This window comes from Canis lupus, chromosome 11, assembly GCF_011100685.1.
Source record: "Canis lupus familiaris isolate Mischka breed German Shepherd chromosome 11, alternate assembly UU_Cfam_GSD_1.0, whole genome shotgun sequence".
NCBI classification, from domain to species: Eukaryota; Metazoa; Chordata; class Mammalia; order Carnivora; family Canidae; genus Canis; species Canis lupus.
In genome coordinates this window covers 53,930,625-53,955,326 of record NC_049232.1, presented here as the reverse complement: position 1 = coordinate 53,955,326, position 24,702 = coordinate 53,930,625, and the positions used below count along the sequence as shown (strand labels likewise).

General features: G+C 34.7%; 1 protein-coding gene and 1 non-coding gene across 4 annotated transcripts in view; one reads left to right on the top strand and one right to left on the bottom strand.

Annotated features, from left to right (window-relative positions):
- ZCCHC7 (zinc finger CCHC-type containing 7) overlaps positions 1 to 24,702 on the bottom strand; it is a 252,236-nt gene that overhangs the window by 64,537 nt on the left and 162,997 nt on the right. The window lies entirely within an intron of this gene.
- LOC119874112 lies at positions 2,856 to 2,962 on the top strand. Its single transcript, XR_005367322.1, has one exon. It is a non-coding gene; the product is annotated as a U6 spliceosomal RNA (small nuclear RNA).

Sequence of the window (24,702 nt, the reverse complement as noted above, 5' to 3'; positions counted from 1 at the left end):
GTACATATACAAGTTCAATAAAACAATTCTTAGGGCACTTGGCTGGCTCGGTCATGAGTTACAGTCACTTGGCTGTAACTCTTGATCTCCGGGTCATGAGTTCAAGCCCCATGTTGGGTAGAGAGATTATAAATAAATAAAAACTTAAAAAAAAAAAAAAAACAACAATTCTCAGTGGCTAAAAAAAAACCAGAAAGACTTGGAATTTCTGTAGTAAGCAATTGTAGGAACTAAAAAATACTTTAAAAATCCCTGCTAATGAATAAAATCACTTGGTAGACACAGGTTCCACATGAAATATAAGATAACTAAACATGTATAGATAGTCATACATATACCTAGCCAGTGTTTACGGAATAAAGATCACAAAATTGAAGCTGCCAGATATTTATGTCATATCCTTTCCTGAGTCTAATTCCATTACACCAGATTTCCCCCTGGGATTGTCTCACTTCGGATAAGCAACTGAAGCAGCCACAAATGAAGTTACTATTCCCAACTTCATCAGCAGCATCTGTTATTTCAACGGAAACTTTTGAAATACATACAATGCCACATGCAAATCCCCTGACGGTTGAGCTACTTTATTCACTTGCATTCTTCTCAAACTGCTCTTTATTTCTGTCTCTTATTTATATCTTTCCATTTAACATTGGTCACAAAACCATTTTAAGTCATTAAAATGTTGTGATGTATAACTGGCAATAGTTTAAATAAAACAAATTTATATAGAACAATTTGCAAGTTAGGCATCAAATTGTTCCTCTTATTTTAAATCATATTAAATTTACCAGAAACAATCTATATTTTTAAAGTGTATAAACGATAAATGGGGATTTAGCTCTTCTTTTTTTAGAGTTAGAGGAGGAAGAAGAAAGAGGAAATAAATACAGGTGCTTAGCACAGGGTTATACAGAGCTCTTGCAAAGTTATCTCCACATAAAGGCTTTTCTATTATCTCAAAGAGACACACAGACAGAGCCACATACAGGGAGTTCTCTCTCATTTCCCAATCCCTTCAAAAGATCTGTCAATGAACTACCTGATTAAGAAGTATTTATTTAGAAATAAAAAAAACCTTGTATTAAACAAAGTGACAAGAAGAGAAAGGGAAAAATTATCAACAGAAACAATACGGGAGGATTATGGGAGCTATATTTTCTTCTTTTAGAGGTATCTACTATGGGAGCTCAGTGGCTGAGCATCTGTCTTTGGCTTAGGGCATGATCCCGGAGTCAGCTTCTCCCTCTGCCTAAGTCTCTGCCTCTCTGTGACTCTCATAAATAAATACATAAAATCTTAAAAAAAAAAAAAAAAAGGTATCCACTATGGTGCTTGTTCCCCACTCCCATCACCCCCACAAAAGACAAAAAAGGAAAATAAACCATGGACATTTGAAGTATTTGTAAAATGACAAGCATGTATATAACATGTAAATTCAATCAAGATGCTACTTTACAAAAGATACGGTCAGTTTCTAGAGAAGGCTTAACAGCTATATAAATTTGGTAAGTGCTATAATAATAATCTGGAAACCATGTCTTTCAATCATCCTTCTAATTCTGTTTTACACTTCCTAGTCTCCTTCCTAAGTCTATTTTGTTTTCTTTACCTATCATTAACTTTGTGTATAAGCACATGCATTTTCTTCAATATCTGATTTTTTATTCACTCCCTCCTTGGTAAAATAAGTCACTCCACAACAATTCATTTTTATTATACTGGGGGTCATATTTTCTTTGAATCTTTCCCCAAATCTTAAGGCCAAACATGTCCAGGCTTACATTTATAATTGCCTACAGGATATAACACAGATGATTATAGGTCATTGCAAACATAACACATCCAAAGAAAAGCTCATTTTCACAACCACAATTGAAACTGGCTCAAATACTTTCTTCCTTGTTGTTATTAATGGCTCAAAATGTAGATTTATTTTCATCTTAACCCAATGCTTCATTCTCATTATCCAAACTGGCCAGGTCTTACCATCCTATAGTATCTCCCTATAAAATGTCTTTCTAAGCCAATATTCTGGTTTCCCTCCAGTCATCACTGTTAGTTCCTCACCTCAAATATAGATGTCCCTGTGCTTTCAACTTCATTTGATACGTACCAGCAGCTAGATTTTCTCATTAAAGGGATAATTTCATATTTTATTATTAATTTTTATCAAAGTAATATCTGCATATGGTTTTCAAAGATCTAATACTAAAAAAGCATATAAAATAGCAGTTCTCTCCTCCCTATTTTAGCTCACACTTCTTCAGAGGCAAACACTTTCGAGTCTTTAGCTATTTCTTTTGGTATTCATCTGGATATTTCTAAATAATGTTCCTTCTGCTCCTGACAGATTTATCTACTTTTTAAACATATTTTTATTTGAGAGCAAGAGAGAGAGCGAGAGAGAGAGCGAGAGCACAAGGAGAGGAACAGAGGAGCAGAGGAAGTGAACCTTAAGCAGACTCCCCACTGAGCCCAAGCAGGGCTCAATCCCAGGACCCTGCGATCATGACCTGTGCCGAAATCAAGAGTAGGATGCTTACCTGACTGAGCCACCCAGGTACCCTTGGATTTATCTATTTTACACATTAGTATCTAAATTCCTAATAAAGTAAAAGAGTATTTGCTTTCTTATGACAGTCTATCTCAATTTCTTCTCCCTCCATCCTCTTTCTCAGGTTAAGGTAAAATTCATCCTATGACCATGTAGTAGTAGTATGTTGTTTCCTTTCTTATACATTGCTTTAATTTTCCTGTATTTAATACCAGCCTACTTGTTTCATTTACTTAGCCTGAAAAGTCTACTTACCATGCTAGCCACTAGCACCTTGTCTCTCTAAAAGGCCAATGTTGTGCTCACTTCGGCAGCACATATACTAAAATTCGAACGATACAGAGAAGATTAGCATGGCCCCTGCGCAAGGATGACACGCAAATTCGTGAAGCATTCCATATTTAAAAATAAAATAAAAGGCCAATGTTTAGTCCTCCTGATATTCCAGGATTAGGAAAGTGCCTGCTGCATTATAATAGTCATCACCAATCATAAGGGTACAGTGGACTCATTTAATAATTTATCTCACAAATAATTTACAGAGAAATAAAGAGATCGTGAATAAGAGTTTTATTAGAATTCCTAATAATTTAAAAATGGCAAAACAAATTTTTATTTCACATACTCCTATTTTTGAAGCTAAACATACCTGAAATGGGCAACATCGTGAAATATTACCAACTATTCATTGACTATCATCTATGACCTTGAAACACATTCATTTTGTAAATATTAAATCGGATCTCAAATACATCTCTTCTTTGCTCCACAGTTGCAAAACATTTTCACTTTTCCATTTATAAACACAAAATGATCAATCCATTAGTTTTTTTTCCACTTCACCATCATCTATTCCCTTCCAGTCACTTCTGTATAGACATCTGCCTTTAGTGATTGCTTGAAACAAACCATATCAAGAGTATTTTGGTATAAAAATACCATAAAATATGAAATAATAGTCACATGTCTTTTTATCAAAGCAGGATGTTACAGATTCTCATCATAAAATATTGTGTGGTAAAGAACTTCCTGCTGAATGACTAACCAGATGAGAATACCCTATTTCCTTTTTTGTATCTAGAAATACATTCATTCATCAATTCTGAAGTTTGACAAAATTCATCTATAATATCATCTGAAAAAATCTTAGTCTGAGACTTTACTTAAAAAAACAAGTCCTTTTCCCATTGCCTGACATCGGTAGGGGTCTTGGGGAGAAGTGTGGGTGGCAGAGAACCAGGTAGTGAACAGCTGAGGAAGAGGATTCCAGGGAGAACTTTGTTATAGGCAGAGGCCATCTTCCACCAGAGTCTAGAATCAAAATGGATTTTTGTCAGTTTTTCATTTATGGAAGGAAAATATAAAAGTTCTTATTTCCATTAAAAAAAAAAAAAAAAAACCCAAGTCCAGCACATCATTAAAGTCTAGGTACTACCATCTGTCTCTTTACAGTTTTGTTATGATTGAGCTAATAGTTATGAAATGTTTTCCTCTGTTAATTTTCTTCTACTTGCCATTTTGAGCAGAAAACTTAAAATTTTGAATTCTCAACTTTGTTCAATGAAAGCTAAAAAAGATGGTGTCTCCAGACATCTTTCATAAATTCTTGAAAGATAATGTAATACTTTGGACAACATAGTAAAAAGGATGATGAAGACTTATTCCACTATTATATCATCCTTCTAGGCAATTCCATTATTCTTCTGTTTTCATATTATTTTACCATTCTTTAGCATGGTTGGGATAATTGATGAGTAAGGATAAAACTATTCTTAGGATGATGAAATAATAAAATGTTTTAAACTATGGCAAAAATAAGATCACTAGGATCTTATTTTTATGTATCTTAGATTTATAAAAGGATCTAATGGACCCATATAGTAAATCTGAGGTAGTTCTATTCTATCAAGAAAACTAATTTTCTCTCTGTTCTTTAGAAGACTTCTAAGAAAGAAAGTTATGTGACATAAATTATTAGGAATAGTTAGAAATGCGAAAAAAAAAAAAAAAAAACCTAGCAAAAAAACCCAAAACAAACCCCTTAACTAAAATCAGGTGTAGTAAGCCTGACAGTATACTGAAAGTTAAACTAAGCATGTGATTATCCCTAACTCTTGCTGTTCATTTAATAAATATTTACTGAGCTACTGCCATATTCCACCACTCTAGGTCCTCAGGATATATCAATGAACAAAATAGAGATTACTGTCTTTGTAGAACTTATATTCTAGCAGGGGAAGAGAGACAACAAATAAAACATAATAAATAAATAAATGATATATGTTAGCAGTAAAAAGTACTTTGGAAAAAAGAAAAGTAGAGCAGTGTAATGGGAACTGGTAGTGTTGGGTAGAAGTTACAACTTTACATAGAGTGGATAGAGTAGACCTTGCTGATATATATAAGCAAAAACCTAAAGGAGATAAGGAATTAGCCACATGCTTCCAGGGTAAGAGCATCCCAGGCAGTAGCAAGAGCAAAAGCAAAGTCCTTAAGGTAGAAATATTTGCAATGTGTTTGAGAAATAGCAGAGGGGCCAGTGTGGCTACAGTACAGTAAATAAGGGGAAGAAGTCAAAGAAGGTCAAAGAAGTATGGGATACCAGATTATGAAGGGCCTTGTAGGCCTTCTAAGAATTCTTGCTTTTATTCTGAGTGAAATGGGTAGTCAATGGAGGGAGATGAAGCAGAGAGCAATTAGTTGGCTACTGCAAGAATTCTGTCAACTAATGATAATACCTCTGACCAGGATGGTAGCAGTGGAGGTACTAAGATAAGAAGTAAAAGAATCCTGAATATATTCTGAAGGTAGAGCCAACAAGATTTCCTGATAAATTAGATGTGAATATAAGAGAAAAACCAAGTACAAGGATGACTCCCAGGTTTCTGACCTGAGCAACTAAAAGGATAGAGTTAATGCAACTGAAAACTGCAAATGAACACGTTTTAGGGTAAAGAGGAATTCAGTTTCGGACAGATTGGATTTGTGATATCAGACGTCCAAATGATGATGTTGAGGAAGCTATTAGTCTTACCCTAAGAAGACAGATCTGTAGCACCTGGATGGCTCAGTTGGTTAAGCGTCTGCCTTGGGCTCAACTCATGATATCAGGATCCTGGGATAGAAACCCTGCCTCAGGGATCCCTGGGTGGCGCAGCGGTTTGGCGCCTGCCTTTGGCCCAGGGCACGATCCTGGAGACCGGGGATCGAATCCCATGTTGGGCTCCCAGTGCATGGAGCCTGCTTCTCCCTCTGCCTATGTCTCTGCCTCTCTCTCTCTGTGACTATCATAAATAAAACAAACAAACAAAAAACAATACAGGCAAACCTTCTTTATTAAAAAAAAAAAAGAACAAAAAACCCTGCCTCAGGCTCCCTGCTTAGTGCAGAGTCTGCTTCTCCCTCTCTGTCTGCCCCTCTCCCCTGCTCATGCTCTGTCTCAAGTAAATAAATAAAATCTTAAAAAAAGAAAGAAAAAGAAAAAAGGAAAACAGATCTGAACTGGAAATATAAACTTGCCAATTGCAGCATGCAGATGTTTAGAACAGGCCCGAGTGACAGTACTAAGGGACTGAGTGCATATAGGGAAAGAAGAAAGAGGAGCAAGGGCTTTAGGAAGGAGTCAGCAGTGAAGGGGGAAGAAATCTGTTGGGAGGGAGGGTGAACTCCCTGAAAGCCAATTAAAGAAAAAGTATTATTACTTATAGGGAGTGCCACTGAGAGGTCAGGGTAAGATAAAGGCTGAGAACTGTCTCTTGGATTTATTAGCAAAGTCCTTGGTGATCCTGACAAGAGAAGCCCAGATGAAGCAGTGAGGCAAAACTCAACTGAATTGAAGATAATTGGAGGAGAGAACCTAGGCAGACAACAGTTTTTTTTTTTTTTTCTCAAAGATTTTATTTATTTATTCATGAGAGACACACACAGAGAGAGAGAGGAGACATAGGCAGAGGGAGAAGCAGGCTCCATGCAGGGAGCCCGATGTGGGACTCAATCCCCAGACTCCAGGATCACGCCCTGAGCCAAAGGCAGACACTCAACCGTTGAGCCACCCAGGTGCCCTGGCAGACAACTGTTTGAGTAGTGTGATCACAACAGCAATATTCATTTATAACTTGGAACCCTATTACCTTAAAACTTCTACCTTCTAACATGGCACCAGATGACTCAGTATGTAAGGGAGAATTTGGATATTGCATGGAAAACAAGCCCCACAAGCAAGCTACTCAAGTTTCAATTTAGCTCCAGAAAGATTGGATTTAAAGAATTTGTCTTTAAATCCAATACACAAGTATTTACGAATGTATCTATGATAACTATTACTCAAAGATAAAGATTCCCATAGAACAAGCAAGAAGTTATGGAGCATTAGAAATTATTACATAAAACTCTGAGTTCAAAGGAAAATACACTTTAAAAAACTTATCCTAGTTGACAGTATAGTTTTACACAAATGTTCATCCTGATTTTTGAGGAAATTAATATTAGTGTGCAGCATCTTCAAAGAAAATATATGTAATACATACAGAATGTTTCTTTTTGAATCCCAACCAAAGACCATTCTTGAGGAAGAAAATCAAAACTTTTTTTTACACTTATATCACAGATGAAAAAGATGAGGTTTATGTGAAATTTTTTTAAAGTAGGCTCCCGAGGCTTGAATTCATGACCCGGAGATCAAGACTTGAGCTGCTTTAAAAAAAGAAAAAAAAAAAAAAGACCTGAGCTGATAGCAAGAGTCAAATGCTTAACCAACTGAGCCACCTAGCCTCCCCAAGGTTTACGTAAATTTTGAAATTATTTGTTTAATGTCACAAAGCTGGAAGATTGGAGACTCACTTCCAAATCATGCTCTTAACGAATATGCTATTGTCACCTCTACATTATTTTTTTAAGTCTCTAGTTTGTCAATAATAAAGTTGTTATGGAGGGACGCCTGGGTGGCTCAGCGGTTAAGTGTCTGCCTTCAGCCCAGGGTGTGATCCTGGAGACCCAGGTTCGAGTCCCACATCGGGCTTCCTGCATGGAGCCTGCTTCTCCCTCTGCCTCTGCCTATGTCTCTGCCTCTCTTTCTGTGTGTCTCTCATGAATAAATAAATAAATAAAATCTTTAAAGAAAAGTTGTTATGGAAAATCTCTACAATAGTATAATTTTTTATGCAGCACATGGCAACTACTTATGAAACAACTGGTTGAATTTCAAATTGTGCTATTCCGCTTTTAACATAGGATTATATTCTGATATGAATAATGGTAATATCTGAAGAGCAGTATTAGTTTTCTATTTAGAGAATGGTGACTGAGGTTTCATAAAAATAATGTCCCAGCTTTAAAAAAAATTTTTTAAAGTCTTTTTTATTCATGAGAGACAGAGAGAGGCAGAGACATAGGCAGATGAAGGAGAAGGAGGCTCCATTGCAAGGAGCCCAATGTAGGACTCGATCCCAGAACTCCAGGATCATGCCCTGAGCCGAAGGCAGACGCTCAACCATTGAGCCACTCAGGTATCCGAATGTCCCAGCTTTCTAACTATTTAACTTGAGTCTATAATAGGGGTCAAGAATTATTTTGTTTTTATTCTCTAGTGTATCTCTTTAACCTGCATGGTGTCTAGCACATAGTAGGAGCTCAATTAATATTTAACAAATGAAATTCGAAGAATTGTGATTTCCTAAAAAAGATGTCAGTTGGGGGTGCCTGGATGGCTCAGTCAGTCAAACCTCTGACTCTTGGTTTCTGGTCAGGTCATGATCTCAGGGTTGTATGATCAAGCCCTGTGTCAGCGGGGAGTCTGCCTAAGATTCTCTCCCTCTCCCTTTACTGTTCCTCCCACTCATGTGCACATGCACTCTCTCTCTCAAATAAAATAAATAAAATCTTTAAAAAAAATGATGTTAGTTGTTTTTACTAATCTTTAAAAATCAATTACCATTTATCTACCACACTGGTTAGCTCTTACTTCTATTTATGTAAGCATCAACTAATGAGTATTTGATTGATTCGTAGCTTACTTAACTAGCACCATATATATACAATTTTGATTTTTATAAAATAGCATCCAAGAACAATGTAGCCTTTAATAGGTCATATGGCATATCTGATTAGCTCTACTTCCCCAAATCCTGCTCTTAACTTACAATGCTATAACTTATCTGCAGTAGGACCAATATTGAAAAATATGAGAGGAATGAAAAAAGACAAAAACAAACAAGAATGAAAGAGACAAGAAAAAGTCAGAAAACAGAACAAGAAAAAGTGAAAGAGAGAAATGATATTTTTCCCTAGCTTTACTGAGGTAAAATAGACAAATAAGAGAAAAATGATTTTTAAAGTAACATCTCAAAATAAAAGAGAAGCAGTTTATTGTAGAAGTAAACATGAGATATGAACGGAGACCCAGGTTCTTCCAAAACATACCGAATAATTTTGTACTAACCATTTTCTCTCTCTAGATTTCAATTTCTCATTTGTGAGCATGAATCAAACCCCTCATGATCTTTAAGATAAATTCCTATCCCCTCCTCCCCTCAAGAATCTACTCAAATGGTACCTGCCCCTTCCAAGTCCCTGGACAGAAACTTATCCCTCTGTATTATTTGCTCTGTGAATTCTAGTGTTTCACAAAATCTCTGTAAATTCCTATCTACGCTACAGAGAAAGATACACTTAAGAAACTTTGAGTAATAAAAGTTTAAAATAAAAAAGGGTTTTAAAAAAATTAAATCCTGAATTTGTAAATAGAAATGTAAATTAGTAATGTATGTGAAATATTTGTTAGATACGAAAATACTTCATATCCCACCCCCCAACCCCGGAAATACACAATACCCTCCACCTCAGAAAAAGACTAGGACTATTTATAATCTCTATGCAGTATGCACTATTGAGGCCTACTAGGCAGGGTTAAAGCTGGATTTTCAACAAGGCTCACAAGTCCTGAGGTTAAATACACATGAATTAAGGATGTTTAATCCAACTCAAGATACCATCTTTTCATATTTAAAGCAGCTTCTCTTAAACAGGAAAAATACAAAATACATGAGCTGCCCCCTGACAGTAAAGCTCCTGCAGAGGTAACATAAAGGTCCATTTCTTTTTAAGCATTTAAACTCATAATGTGTTTACTCTCATTTCCAATACATATAATAATAGGTCCTGCTAAAACCAGAATACTTCTATGGTGCAAATAAGCTGTAAAAACAAAAAAAATTTCATAACTTTAAAACTGTAACAAACATCATTACTTAAATATAATTAGGACCAGCTACATAAAATGAGAGAACGGTATAGGTTTTTTGGGGTGTGTGCATAAACACACATAAATCTGTATATACACAGAGAAATAAAACAGTTAAACAGTTTCTACCTGTTTTTGTGTACTCCCTTTCAGATATTGTTCCCCTAGAGTCTTGGCCTCTGTTGCTGTCTAACTTGAATTCACAAAACTCAATGGCTCGTGGTTTTCAAAGCTTAGGACTACGTTTGCAGAACAAAGTCGCTTTCTCTCTCTCTCTCTTTTTTGGTGGGTACAAGTATGGGGACCACAGGAACAGTTAAATTCATGGCATGGCTGGTCTACCACACAGTCGGGGGAATTCTTTAAATAGAGCCTGTCACTCTCTTGGCCCATCAATGGGATTTCCTTCTCAAACTGCTGATTCGTTCAGGTACACAACAGAGGAAATTTCAGTTAACCTTTGTTTCACCCCAGGGAAAAATCTGTCTGAAAGTATAAAATGAATAGATTAAAAAAAAAAAAAAAAGCAGCTCAGCCACAGGACCATTCTCCCTGTGTTCACTGCAGCTTAAGTTAAACAGTAAAAAGGGACAGTGGAATGTTTCATTCCCAGTGGAAAGTTCAAGCACAATCTATAACCTGGGAATCTAGCAGGTCACAGTTTATTTGATGATAAGCCAATCCAACTGTCCCTTCTGTTTAATAAACCTAAAAATTCCCCTTTTGATAATTTTATTCAAGTCAGGATTATTTTTCTCTTGTATCACCATTACTACTATAATCTGATTGAGGTATCTATAACACAATTGCATTCTCAAATTTATAAACAACAAAAAAAGTATCTCTCAGGAATATTTTCAAATAAAATAATGGGGGCAGGGGAAAAGTAGGGATAGAATAAATCAGCAAGCCCTGTTAAATTCTAGTATTCATTTCAAAATAAAAATTCAGGTGGTGAGGGACAACAGAAAGGAGCCCACTTTTCCCTCATAAAGTTATCTGTTTTTAAACAATTGGAATATTTGGAGATACTACAGTTAGATTGAGTCATGTGAAAACTTGGAATGGGGAGTAAAAATTTGTTTTTCCTTAGAATCAAGCTAATTCATATATATATATTTTTTGAGCAATAAATACAAATTTTAGGATATGGTAGATAAACATTGGCTACCTAGTCTTTACTCCTCCCAAATAATTTCTGAACCCCACGGAATAGGAAAATCATGTTCTATTCATGCTTTTTATACATATTATATTATAATTTATATATATTAACTGCAAGCGGCTAGGACAGCTTTTACAAATAACACCAAGATGCATTTTGTTTCTGGGACCAGTATCATTTTCATAAGAAAAAAAATAATTCAAGGTCTTTGTGCTCAAATTTTTTTAACAACTTTTCTTGTGTGTGTGGTAAAATATATACAACCTAGTATTTACCACCTTAACCATATTTAAATGTACAATTCAGTGGCATTAAGTACATTCATATTTTGTGCAACCATCACTATCATCCATCTCCAGAACTTTATTTCATTTTGCAAAACTGAAACTCTATATCCATCAAACAATATTTTACCAACTTCTGATATAGAACTTGAAAGGCACTTTCTTGATTTACTGACAAGGTCTCAAAGTCCTGAAAGTGGAGCTGATGTTGAGAGTATCATATTTTATTCTGAAGAGATTGAAACATACTTATCACACAGCTTGCTCAAAGGGCTTAAGACAGAGAAAAAGAGATGCTTGAAAACTGGAAAGTTAGAACTCTGTAACCTTAAGAACCATACACCAGAATAGGGACAAAGTACATGTCTTTATTAAAATGCAAGACCTTATGGCACCTAGGTGGCTCAGTTGGTTAAGCAGTTAAGGGCTGCCTTCAGCTTGGGTCATGGTCCTAAGGTCCTGGGATAGAGCCCCATGTTGGGCTTCCTGCTCATGGGGGAGTCTGCTTCTCCCTTTCTCTCTCCCCCTGGCTTATGCTCTCTCTCAAATAAATAAATAAACAAACAAACAAATAAATAAATAAAATCTTTAAAAAATAAATAAAATGCAAGACCTTAAATGCAGACTATTAAAGAACATTTACCTATATTTGCATATTTTAATAAACAAGAGGGTCATAATTCAGCTTTTAAATGAGACTAATTACAATTACATGTAGTAAAAGATGTACTTAAGAGGAAATAGGGATGCCTGGATGGCTCAGCAGTTGAGCATCTGCCTTTGGCTTGGGTCCTGATCCTGGGATCCAGGATCGAGTCCCGCATTGGGCTCCTCGTGGGGAGCCTGCTTCTCCCTCTATCTATGTCTCTGCCTCTCTCTCTCTGTCATGAATAAATAAATAAAATATTTTATTTTATTTATTTTTTTTTAAGATTTTTATTTATTTATTCATGAGAGACAGAGAGAGAGACAGAGAGAGAGAGAGAGAGAGAGAGAGAGGCAGAGAGACAGGCAGAGGGAGAAGCAGGCTCCATGCAGGGAGCCTGATGTGGGACTCGATCAGCCTGATTGGGACTCCAGGATCAGGCCCTGGGCCGAAGGCAGACGCTAAACCGCTGAGCCACCAGGGAGTCCCAATAAAATATTTAAAAAAACACACACACAATATAAGACCTAAATAATATTTTGTAGTTTTCTCCCTGAAAATCTGTTTTCTGTACCAGCTTGCAACCATACACAAATAGAACAGCCCCTTCCCCTCTCTAGTTACTGTCCTCTAAAAACGTAAGTCTACTCTGTTCCTTGTTTTTAGGACAGGATTTCTAATAGGAAATCCTCTAAAATAAACCCATCAAAACATTGAAAACAAAGATAAAAATAAAATAATTATTTTAAGAAATATTAAGACTAAAAGTATATGGATTAAAACTGGCAGAAATGCTTCGATGATAGTTAGAATGAGAGAAGATTCTGAAGTCATTCAGAGAAGACTGAATAACAGAATGATATACAGAAGTAACAATACTCTGAATAGTCTGAGTCATAAAGTCCAAATAAACAGGTGATAAAAATTCAAGAGAGAACTCAACATTGATTCCTAAGCCAGGGTGAGATGGAACTGAAGGCAGATGAGATGAGGTAATGGTAGAAATGTTGGTTTAGAGAAAGAGCCCAGCAAAAGAATCTAACAGCCTTTTAAGGGATCACTGAGTGGCTCAGTGGTTTGGCACCTGCCTTTGGCCCAGGGTGTGATCCTGGAGTCCTGGGATCAGGTCCTGCATTGGGCTCCCTGTGTGGAGCCTGCTTCTCCCTCTGTCTCTGTCTCTCTCTCTGTGTCTCTCATGAATAAATAAATAAAATCTTAAAAAAAAAAAAAGCCTTTTTAGAATGTTCCCAGTATGCTGGAAAAGATACTGATTTTTTGATCTATAAATTATTGGCTTTATGGTCTATAAATGTCAATTAGGCCAAGACTATTATCTTGATCTCCTATGTCCTTACTGATTTTTAAAAATCTAGTATTTCTATAAATTACTGAAAAAGGAACAGAAAATAGAAAATAGCAAAACAGAAAATCTCCAATTATGACTGTGGACTTATCTCTTTCTCTAATCCTATGAAATTTGTGTATTTTGAAGTTCTGTTTGATTCTTATGCCTTTCCTGAAGACTCGTTCCTTTAATCTTTTTGAAATGTCCTTGTTTATCTCTGGTGCTACTCTGTCTCAACGATTACTTACCTGATAATATCATATCATATTAACTGGACCATTCCAGTTTTCACATGCCTATTACTCTTTGCATGCTTTATCTTTTCCATCCTTAAAAATTTTCTCATCTTTGAGTCTCTTTTGACTATGTACAATTTTATCTTTCACCGATTTAAGGAGCTCTCTCCCATTATTTCTTTAAATATATTATCACATTTTCTTTCTCCTTTCCTTCTGGAACTCCAATGCTATGTATTAGGTCTTATAATATTGTTCAATGGATCACCGAAGCACTGCTTTTTTATATTTATTTTTTTAATATATTTTCTTTCTGTTTTTCAGATTGGATAATTTTGGTCTTCAAGTTCACTGACATTTTCAATCTGCTCATCCAGTTAACTTTTATTTCAGCTAATGTATTTTTCATCAGTTCTAGAATTTCTATTTAGTTCTCTTTTATAGTTTCATTTCTTTAAGTTTCATTTCATTTTCTTCATTTCATGTCTGTTATTTCATTATATGAATATTTTATACACATGAACATAGTCAAAATAACTGCCTTAAAATCTTTATCTGCTAATTCTGGGACGCCTGGGTGGCTTAGCAGTTTAGCACCAGCCTTAGGCCCAGGGTGTGATCCTGGAGTCCCGGGATCAAGTCCCAAATTGGACTCCCTGCATGGAGCCTGCTTCTCCCTCTGCCTGTGTCTCTGCCTCTCTCTTTCTCTGTGTGTCTCTCATAAATAAATAAATAAATAAATAAATAAATAAATAAATAAATAAATAAATAAATCTTTAAAAAAAAATCTTTATCTGCTAATTCTAACCCCTGGGTCATCCCAGCATCAGTGTCAACTGACTGCTTTCTTTTGAACATGGATCAAATTTTCTGGTTTCTTCATATTTCTGGTGATTTTCAGTTGCATCCTGGACTTTGTAAATGATGCTTGTAAACTATGGATTCTGTTATGCTCCTCTAAAGACAGTTTATGTCAAGGATCAAAAATTTGGCAAACGCTTCTATGCATAATTTGGGCTTCTCCCTCTGTGAATTCCCTTTCACTTTCCAGCTGCTGTAATAGCCTCCCTTTTCTGATTCCTAGAGCCAGTTAAGACTGAATTTCTTTCTGGGTTCTAGCCACTCCCATGTTATACCAATTAGTTACTGCTCTCAGGCAAAAAAACATAAAAACAGGAAACTCATCTAATGCTATTTCTTTTTTCCAAGTGTTGACTCCCTACCAGTCTCTGCTGGCTTTTGGTTGGTCTCTAGTACCTTCAGATATTTTATGCTTTTATGTATTAAAGTATGTTTAAAGTGATATATATGTATGTAAATTTGTATTTTATATGTAACAGTTACAGTATTATTTTGTCCAGAGTATTATTATCTTTGGGAAGGCTGGCCCATTGTGAACAATTCTGTCATTACCAGAAGCCAGAACAATTCTGCCATTATCAGAACTCTGGGATTGGCATTTTTAGTATGGTGTTATAACCTTAAAAAAAGAAAAAACAAGAAACAAACTTCCTCTCTTCTTTTTAGCTTCTTTCAGCCAACTATTGAGTCTATACTTCTCAGTGCTCTGTCCCTTTCATCTAGCATAGGGTTTGATATATAATAAGAGGTATACTCTATAAATATTTGTTGAATGAATGGAATGATGGAATAGGGCAAACTGAAAAGCATCAATAAGCATCAGAAAGTTCCTAAGAGAGGCAAAGTACTTTGGGTTGGAGTGATTAGCAATTTCTCATCAACAAACCTTGTTTCTTTCTTGGAAGCAAAAAGATCTACCCTTAGTTTTAAAATATGATGCATTATGTATAGGCTTAGATCATTTTTAACTATAGCTTCTCATTTTCTGGGTAAGATGCTTCAGTCATAAGTTTTATTATTCAAGTGTCCCATATTGAGTATAAATTCTTTTCATCAGAGAATGTTACATTTTAGTTCTCTGGGAAAATTAATTATGATTTACTATTTTAGGCCCCCTTCTAAATTCCTGGGATAATTATATGAGATTCTAATTTCCAAAACATTCATTTGCAAATAGCTCATGAATACTACCCAATTTCCCAAAAGACAATATGAAAATGAGCACCCTAAATGGTGGGGAAGGCAATTAACATCAATTGAAGGACTGCTAGGTGAAAAGCTCTATAATAAATGCTTTATCTCATTTAATCTTCTTAATTACCCTATGACATGGATATTATTACCAATTATTTAAAAGTAAACTAAAGCTCAAAGCTGGCCAAGGTCACAGTAGGTAAGTGGTAGAGAATGAATTCAAATTTGGTAACTTTTGACTACAATGAAATCAAGCACTTCTGTTTATCAAAAAACAAAACAAAATACTCTTATTAAGAGAGTGAAAAGGCAAGCCATGGAGTGGGAGGAGAAATCTACTCAATGTATAAAGATTTCATATCCAGAACATGTAATAACCCCCATAAGTTATTAAGACACATTAAAAAAAAGACTAGAAAAAGACTTAAAAAAAGCCATTCACAAAAGAGGGTATCTAAATGACTAATAAACATGAAAGGTTTAACTTCATTTAGTTACCAGGATATACACATTGAAGCCACAATAAAATATTTCTACTTACCTGCCAAAATAAATTTACAAACACTAACAACATCAAGTATCGGCAAGAATACATACAGAGAGTGGGAATTCTCATACACTGTTGGTTAAAATGTAAATTGGCACATCTTTGGAAAAAGAATTTGTTATCTAGGGGGATCCCTGGGTGGCTCAGTGGTTTAGCGCCTGCCTTTGGCCCAGGGCGCGATCCTGGAGTCCCTGGATCAAGTCCCGCGTCGGGCTCCTGGCATGGAGCCTGCTTCTCCCTCCTCCTGTGTCTCTGCCTCTCTTTCTCTCTCTCTCTCTCTGTCTATCAAAAATAAATAAATAAATCTTAAAAAAAAAAAGAATCTGTTATCTACTAAAGTGGAGGATATGCATACCACAGGACAAAGCAATTCCAGTTCTGGATATATACATGAAAGAAACACAAAACACACACATTAAAAGCAACACTTTTAGCAACAGCCAAAATATCCATTTATAGTGAATCAATAAACTCTGGTAAAGTCATACAATGAAATAATCTGCATCAATTAAAAAACAAAGTAACAAAATGAAACACAGCTACATGTGATATAAAGGAAGGCCAACACATACAAAAATATATATCTTCAGGAGTCCATGAATATATACTTCAAAGAGAGGCAAATCTGGACAATAGCTCAGGGCATATAGCAGTGATAAAACTGTAAAGAAAACCAAGGGTAGTATTATCAGAAAAGTCAAGCTACCTCTTGAAAGAAGGGAAAGGTTATGACCAGGGAAGTGCATAATGAGGGCTTCACTGTGTTTGTAATATCCTATATTTTGACTAGGTGGTGGTTACATGAGTTGTTTGCTATATAATCATTCCTCAGAATAGGTGTTAAATTTGAAAAGAATATACTGGAAAAGACTTGCCCAGCTAGTGCCAAAAATTAGCATAAAGCTCTTATATTTAAGACTACGTGGTCCAGGTATATGAATAGACATGTAGCCCAAGGAAAGACTTGCTTTTATAAACTTGAGGATATAAATGTTGTTCCATTGGGAATAGGTGGTTTATTCAATAAACAAACAGTCCTGAGACAATGCAAAAAAACCAAAATTGGAATTCATCTCTCACCATATTAAAAAAAAAAACAACTCCCAAGACTAAGGTTCTAAAAACAGAAAGCAAAAAATTTTTTAATTGTATAAGGAAATATAGAATACGTATATTTTATTTCATTTATTTTTATTTTTTAAAGATTTTATTTATTTATTCATAAGAGACAGAGAGAGAGAGGCAGAGACACAGGTAGAGGGAGAAGAAGGCTCCCTGTGGAGAGCATAATGCAGGACTTGATCCCAGGACTCCATGATCACAACCTGAGATGAAGATAGATGCTCAACCACTGATCCACCCAGGCATCCCTTAGAATACATATATTTTAAAATCTCAGAGATTGGAAGGATTTTTAAAGAACAGGCTATTAAGAAAAAGAACAATAAAATGATTACATTAAGATGTAAAAGTTTTACACATCAAATGATATCATTAAGAAACTAATATAGTTGGTAGTTTAAGTAAAATTATATCAACTATAAATTTATGAAGTGGACAGTTTATTATGGTTATAGAAGATAATATCTCTATTCTTAGGAAATATATGCCAAAGCATTTAGGGGAAAAAAGGACAGGCATAATGTATACAGCTTACCCTCAAATGGTTCAGAATTGTGTGTTTATAAATATGGTGTGAGCAAGCACACAAATAATTCATAAGGTAAATGGAATAAAATATAAACAATAAGTGAGCTTGGATAATGGGTATACAAGTATTCTTTGTACTATTTTTATTTTTTGCAACTTTTTGTGTATTTGGAGTTTTTCCAGGTAAAAGGTTTTGTTTCTTTTTTTTTTTTTTTAAAGACATCATTAATAAAAATTAAAAAACAAGCCACAGGCTGGCATATAATGCATATAATGAATAAAGGGCTCATATGTAGAAGATAAACAAAATTCCCACAAACTATTAAGGAGGAAATAAAGACAAACATAGGAAAAATGGGCAAAAGACATGAACAGGCAATTAATAGAAAAGATGGAAGAGTGATAGAAGATCTAAAAAACATGAAATAATCTCCAGGCTCACTAGTAATCAGAGAATCAGCAATGTAAACAATGAGATACAACTCCAAAACAAAATTCTGACAACATCAAATACTGGCTAGAAGGTAAGTGAACAAGCACTCATATAATTATACCTGCAGAATACTTTGCAAAATCTAATAAAGCTGAAGACTACCATATGACCAGGTAATTCTACTCCCAGCTATACTTTCTAAAATGAAGGATCAAAGAACTTTTTCTTAAAGGACCAGATGGTAAATATTTCAGGACTGTGGGTCATAAAGTCTCTGAACTTCTCAACTCTGCCACTGTAGGCCCACACTAGTCTTTGATAACACATACACGATGGGCATAATGTTTCATTACATCTGTATTTACAAAACAGGCAGTTGTCCTGGGGGCCATAGTTTACCAATTCCTGCCCTAGAGAAACCCTCATATGTTTACATCAAGAGAGATACATAAAAACATACCAAGTAGCTTTATTTGTAACTACAAAATTTTCCAGAGGTCTAACTGTCCACCAATAAGAGAATGGATACATTAGCGGTACACTTGTACAACTAAATAAAATACAGCAGTTAAAAATGAATGAACTAGAGCTACATATATCAAAATGAATGAATCTTACAAATGTAATGTTGACTGAAAGGAAATTCAGAAATACACTTACAAGATAGTGCTAATTATATAAAGTTTGAAATATCCAAAGTAGTATTAACCATGCATAAAGATATGGTAAAAATGTAAAGAATGCATGGGGCAAAGATAAACTATATTGTTAAGAAACATTAAAAATCAAAAGGCAAGGAAGTGATTACTATAAATTTCAAGGTAATGGATATATCTATGGGGAAGGGGAGAGATGAAGTATGATTGAGAAGGAATGTGCTTCAAGGGGTGGGCAAGGTCATATTTCTTGATCTGGGTTATGGTTACATAGATATTTACATAAATATTCACTTAATAATTTTCCTTACATGTTTTATGAATGCATTTAATAACTTTCAAAAAGGACTCTTACTCTACCCCTAAATTAACAGGAATGATAAACACTAAATTCAACATCATTTGTAGGGTAAGAGTAGGAGGGAGGATTGTAAAGTCAATTTGTTGGCTATATGAAAATATAAATCCCGTTTACTAGTCAAATCACCAGACCCAGCAGTTACTTAGGAAAGTAAATGGTATATCATGGAATTAATAAACTTTAAAGTTTTTGCTTTTGCTTCAGAACTTTTGATACAAAGTATAAGATAAAATCTGCATGAATGACATTTTCCCCCCTGTATAAAATATATATTTTTTAAGATTTTATTTATTTTTTCATGAGACACACACAGAGAAAGAGGCAGAGACACAGGTAAAGTGAGAATCAGGCTGGAAGGAGCCTAATGAGCCTAATGAGTCCTACTCAATCCTAGGACCCCAGCATCACAGCCTGAAGCCAAAGGCAGATGCTCAACCACTGAGCCACACCAGCACTCCCTTGTATTTTTTGTATAATTCTTTTGTGTGCTCTAATCCTTTAGCTAATTTAGAAAATTTCCAACATACGGAAGTTGAGAAAAGAGTATTAAAAACCCCCATAGATCCAGCTTCAACATTTATTAACTCATATCCAATCCTATTTCATCTATATCCCTAACTAGTTCTCCTGGTCTTTTACTGATTTACTGTTAAGCAAATCCCAGACGTAACATTTCATCTGTAAAAAATTCAGCATACTAAAAAAAAAAAAAAAAAAAAAAAAATTCAGCATACTATCTCTAAAAGATTAACTTTAAACTTAACTAATACCAATATCATACTTTAAAAAATAATTAAATATTCATGAGTGTTCAAATTTCCATAATTATCTCATATATATATATATATATATATATGCTTTAAGATCCCCCTAAATGACCACTGTAATAATATCTTTTAGATCTCTCTGAACCTATAGGTTCTCTCTCCCATATTTCTTCTATTCGTTCCAGTTTCCTTGCAATTATTTATTTAAAAAATAATTTACACTGTAGAGTTTTCCACATTCTGGATTCTGCTGATTGTACTGTATCTTCATGGTATAATATTTCTCCTATTCCCTACAAACTGGTTCTTAGAGAGCTAGAAGCTTGATCACACTCAGACTTCATTTATTTATTCTGGCGAAATACCTCTTCTAGGAAAGCACTGTGCTCTTCCCTGAGGACGCAAATAAAGTTTGGTTGTCTCATTTTGTCAAACTACCAGAGCCACTTGTAATTCTTCAAATTTATTATTTCATTAGAAGTTGCAAAAGGGTGGCCCTCAAACTATTCCTTTTTCATTTGGTAGCTCCAATACTTCTTTGAAGGGAAAATTCCCCTCTGAAGAAACCAAACATCCTCTCTTTGGGTGCACCTAGGTACAGTTCATGTGATTGACACTACATGTTAAGTGTTTCTTTAAAATTCAAGTCATACAGAAAAAGTCATCTCTGTTTCTTCAGAATCAAATAGAAGTAAAATCAACGGTGCTTTTCTCCCCTTTTTTGGTTATTGGAAATGACTTTCAGTGACAGCTTCTTTAGAAAGGAGGTGGGGAGTAAAAAAATTTATATTTTGAAGCACGTAAAATTCCCGAGGAGGTCCTTTCAGCACTGTGATTTTATGTGTATGCAGTGCATCTGAATCTTTTCTAATGATGATGTCAAGAACCTGACCATTCTAATAATACAGAGACATTAAATGTTGGAATACCTCAAGTCCCAATCCTAAACATACATTCTATACCAGTACTGTCCAACAGGAACATAATGCAAGTCACAAATGTGAGATAAGTAATTTTAAATTTCCTAGTACGTGCATTAAATAAATAAAAACAGGTTAAATTAATTTTAATAATCTATTTTATTTAGCTCAATATATCTAAAAGACAATTATCAACACATAATCAATATGGAAAATTAATGATATGCTTTGCAATCTTTTTTCACACTGTCCTTAGACTATAATACATCTCAATTCAGATCAATCACATTCCAAGTGCTTAAAACCACATGTAACTAGTGGCTACCATAGCTCTATACTATCTGTTAATAGCAGAAAAGTCTAAATGAGACTATGTTTATAAATCACAGATAAATCTCTCTTGATTTGATCACTGCTATAAATCCAACTGCTGAGGTACCTCAAAGTCAACAAGTTCCTAGCCGAACTCATCCCCCTAAAACTGGTCGCCTCTCAGTGTTTCCTATATTTGCATATGGCACACCCATACAAATCAGAAACCCTCATTTTAGGAGGGCATTGATGATTTTAGAAGTTTTCTTCTGTTTCTCTGCAAATAAACACTTGATAGGTCTGCAACCTATATGTACTTTACCTTATTGACCAGACAGAGATATGTGGTTCATCAGTAAACTCTTATTATAATAGTAGCCTACTTGTTTTGTGAGAACTTTAGAGATACCAAGGATTTTCAAAAAACATTCACAAAGAGTTTGTTACATATTAGATTCTGCACTAAACACTGTGGTGGACAAAAAATCTACAACACAGCTCTTGTTCTGAGGAACTTCCAATCAAGTGAAGGCACAAAGTAACATACACAAAAGGATAAAGACAAAACCAGTACAGGAGAAAATTAAAAAGTTACCTAAAAGGTAGTAAGTACTACCTTACAAGAAATGCTAATAAGGTTCAGAGAAGTAAAGACTTAGATTGATGTGATCAAAGAGGAAATCTACATCTTCAAGAAGATTTAATTTGGTCACTAGGAATCATAAAGACAAAAAAAGGTAAGAGTATTTCTAGCAAGAGGAAATGCTAAAAACAAGGAGCAGAAAATGGAAGAGCAAGGTTTGTTGTAGGTCTGAGTACGTGTTTAGCTAGTATCATGATGACAACAGTAAGCTAAGCTTCTAACAAATTTATTTACTGCTTTATATGGTTTGATGTGCATATTGTAAAGATAACATCTTTGTTATCTTTAACATGTTACTACATAAAAAGCGACCATTTGTTAACAAGTTTATTACTTGCTTTATGATCATGATGCTTATTTTTGCATTTACTTTCCAACATGACAATGTATTTCATAGATACAGGCCTTTCACTATATTTTAGGAAACTGAATGAGAGTTTTTGGATGTGATGTCTTAAAATTTTTTCCATTTAAAATAATAGGAAACAGGCGCTTAGCATAATCTTCAAGCAGAATATCTGATTTTCAAGAAGGGTTAGAAATGCTTATATTTATAGTAGGGACTAGGCAAAATAAAGATTAAAATCCTCTGCCAAAGAAATAAGTAGAAATTAAGTGTTTTTCTTGGAATATGGTATAATTTCTTTTCTAAATCTGATGGGACTTGAGAATTAAAATATGCTATCTATTCTTCCTATATGACAGGGTAAAGGAACAAATGAACAGTCATTTTCTGAAGACAGAATAATTATTTTCTTTTTAAAAACCAGGTACCACTAAAGGAACTATCAATAATCGATTTGCCTGTCATACAGGTTCAAAATCAATGAAACCATTTGTTTTTCAATGAGATGAGGTCACTCTCCTATCAAGATTTGACCTTTTACCTTTTGATTAATAACAAATCTTTTAAAAAAAAAGATTTTATTTTTCATTCATGAGAGACACAGAGAAAGAGACAAGGGCATAGACAGAGGGAGAAGCAGGCTCCCCATAGGGAGCCTGATGCAGGACTCAATCCCAGGACCCCAGGATCATGACCTGAGCCAAAGGCAGATGGTCAACTGCTGAGCCACCCAGGTGCCCCACAAATATTATTTTCCAATATATTATCATATCTTCTGGGCAAAAAAATGGGAACATTCCCATTATCTTTGCTATAAAAAAATGGTAGATAACTTTTCATGAACAGAAAGCAGTAAAATCAAATACACTTCTTGTATCATAATTTGATCTCTCAGAAGCACAATTATATATTTCTAGAACTTGTAGGATACATTTTTAAACTACTTAAGGCTTACTGATATTTGGTTTTTGGTTTCTCAAAGTTTTTCTGTAATGAGACTATAAATATCCTATTTATTTGTATGCCTCCAAGAAGGATAGAACAACTCCCATGGCATTTCTGCCAAAATAACATAACTGGAATTTAGTCATGAGGAAACATAAGACAAACCCAAACTGAAAGACATTCTATAAAATAACTGGCTAGTACTCTTAAAAATGTCAAGGTTATTAAAGACAAGGAAAGACTAAGTAACTGTGCCGGATAAAAAGAGACTATAAAGTTATAACCACTAAATGTAATGTATGATCCTAGATCAATCTGGGCCCAGAAAAAGAATGTGACAGACTTGATGAAATTTGAATAAATTCTGGTAGTTAAGAGGATTATATTGTTGTTAATTTTCTGATTATGACAACTGTACTATGGAAGTAAGATGTTAACAATGGGGGAGCTGGGAGGAAGATATATAAAGTTTTTTTTAAGTCTTAACATTATTTTTTTGAGTTTGAAATTATTTTGAAACAAAAAGTTAAAAATAAAGAAAAATCCAGCCAACAAAGTAAGAAAATGTGGGCTGGATGTTTAGAAGTGGAATGTAAGCAATTAAGTGAGAAAGGTAGCCATGGAATCCCAATTTCCCAATGTCAAAAGGCTGCTCTAAGGTTTCTGAGGGAGGGTTTTCTCCTCTGTACTGAGAGTTGTAAACTTCTGCCCTCTGCAGAATACACATGTGCCAGTTATTCTCTTACTCCAGTTTGAGATTTGGTTGTGATGTCTGGACAACTCCATGGTTCCTATGGCTGGTGGTATGACTGAAAATGCTACGTGCAGATGCATGGAGATTTTAAAGTTTGCCTAAGGTTCACAACTATGTTTCTTTCCAATCAGAAAAGCTTCCCAAATTAAAGAACTCACAGGTCTTTATTAGTTTACACATTCTAATCTGAGCTGAAAGATTTTCCTGTCTGAACAGGGTATATATATTGCTCTAAGGACATTTACATAAACTACAAGGTAATAGTCCTTCTTAGAGTTGTGCAACAGTACAGCATTGTTGAGCTCTCAATTTTGCTTTGGGTGCAAGCTACTGGTATTAATGTTTTCTATTATGAGTCCCAAGCAGTATGCTAGGCAGATTCTGTCTTTAGAAAAATGCATGCATTGGTTAGCAGTTTTATTTCACGCCATATAATAGGAAGGATATTCTACCCATATACTCAAAGTTTTCTAACTCTATTATTTGGAATCTACAAAGTCTGTTTTATAAGATGGCGAATTTAACTTGTTCAATGTTAATGATAATTTTGGGACTACAGCTTCTAATATACATTTTACCTAAAAATTATAATAAAGCTATTCTGACATGCCTCTGTAAAAAAAAAAAAAAAAGTCATAAACATGGCAGTGAAACTTTACATACTAAGTATTTGCATTTGGAAACATTCCGCCTATTTTCTTGGGTGAACTATATAAATGAGATAGGTTAAACCTTTTTAGCTTAAAAACAGAATTAAGTATATTTTCAAAAAAAAAAGAATTAAGTATATTTTCACCATATTTCTGTAGAAAGTGCAGTTCCAAAGTCTGACCTTAAAGAACT